The following is a 2,023-nucleotide window of genomic DNA, read 5'->3' on the forward strand; positions in this document are numbered from 1 at the left end:
GGCGCAAGATTTGAAAACGTGTACGTGTACTCGAAATCGCTGCAGCAACCGAAATATCGATACTTGGCCAATCTGCTAGCTCCTATCGAAGAAATTAGCTATTTTACGTTCTCCAATAACAGCGACGTTATTCCACCGAGCGAGGCGCTTCCGAATTCCATCTTTATCTTTGATGAAGTGGCATGCGACTAGCAGGACGCGATAAGAGAGTACTTCGCAATGGGACGGCACGCGGACGTCAATTGCTTCTATCTCTGCCAGATGTACGCAAAGATACCCAAGCACCTCATCCGCGACAATGCAAATCTATTGATCATGTTCAAACAGGATGGTACCAATCTGAAACGCGTGTACAACGATCACGTGAATACCGACATGCCGTATGAGAATTTCTGCGATTTATGTCGTAAATGTTGGCAGCAAAAGTATGGATTTTTAGTGATTGACAAGGACGGTGCGCTTACCGATGGGCGATATAGAAAAGGATTTAATGACTTTGCAATACCGTGATGCGATCAGTTGACATCGATACGTTGACATGGACAACAGCAAAGATCGTGAGAAAGTAGTGAAGGAGATTGCGAAAACGAGTGATTCGATTCGCAAAAAATACCGCGCTTTAAAGACTGGTAAAATGGATGAGGACATCGTATTGGAGAGACACTTCAAACCTATTGTCGACCCGCTGAAACAGATTGTCGAAAACACCGCTGACTCCTCCAAGGATCCAATCATGACCGAAACAATCTTTTCGAGAGAAGACGAGGAACCAAAACAGGAAACGACCGAGTTCTTTGTACGACAATCCTATACAGGCTTCCACGCCTGTAAAATCAATGTTGAATCGATCGAAAACCATACCACCCGCCTTGAATGAAATGTCTGAAATAATACAGCCGCATGAGTTATCGCACGACCATGTTCCCTCCGTCGAAGAAATTTTTGAGGTTACCGATGAGCCGCTCGTGACATCTATTCGACACCTGCTTCAAACATCTGAGGGCCAAGAAAAGTTGCAAACAAACTACAGTCCGTTAGGACAGAAATATATGAACGCGGTCCTGAGCGGTAAGAAAGCCGTTAACATAGGCATTGTGTACGGTGTTTATTTCAACGACGAAGGAACGATGCTCGGTGACAAACGTATCACCTTGCACAAAAATGATGATATAATTATAGGTGGGAAAAGATGATGGAACAGCGGGCCTGTACGAGTTAATTTTCATGAAATTTCCCAACGAAAGTATCTGTACGGATGACGACGTACACACCTACAGAAGCATTCTGCTGACGACAAACGCTCCCAGACGCGGTCATAGCCCGAATAATCAAGTAATGGGTAGTAAGGGATACAAGTATAAGAACATAATAGCGCCATTGGTGTTGGATAAAAAAGTTGGAACGGGAATTAACAAAAGGGCGGATGTACCGCGTACAATGACACTAAACGATAACAAGATCGACTATATCCATTGGGACGATTCCAACGAAATTGTAGATCGTCTGCGATTGCTCGAGGCCTCGCGCCAGGCCGATCATAATGGTCACGACAACGAGATTTTGTCGATTATCGAAGAGCTTCGCGAAGCCGGTCTGATTATAAATTAACCTCGTTCTACGTACATCGTTCAGTCGACATCACAATGCCGATCAACAAGTTTGGACTATCGCTTGGAGGAGGAACCGAATCATACTATCAGTAGCGTGGATTGCTCAGAAATTACGTGCGCGATAACGCTCTTTGTCTAGTCGCAGCCGACTTTGACGCAAAGTCGCGCAAAATTCGACGAGTAGCGCTACCGGTAGATGATGCTGACGCAGCAAACAAGCGATACGTGCAGCAGAGTGTTCAAGATTTGAAAGATCGTCTGAACGAAATCGAGAGGAAGATTACAGTCTTACAAAATAATGAACTGGTTTTGCTAAAAGAATTTGAAACGGCGATTCGAGAAGTACATCGTGCCGAATAATTATTCGCAATGTCTGAGAAACGGCTGCTGATTAATGAATTGCACGCTCCGGC

The sequence above is a fragment of the Trachymyrmex cornetzi genome, unplaced genomic scaffold (assembly GCF_001594075.2).
Source record: "Trachymyrmex cornetzi isolate Tcor2-1 unplaced genomic scaffold, Tcor1.1 scaffold1499, whole genome shotgun sequence".
Classification (NCBI taxonomy): Eukaryota; Metazoa; Arthropoda; class Insecta; order Hymenoptera; family Formicidae; genus Trachymyrmex; species Trachymyrmex cornetzi.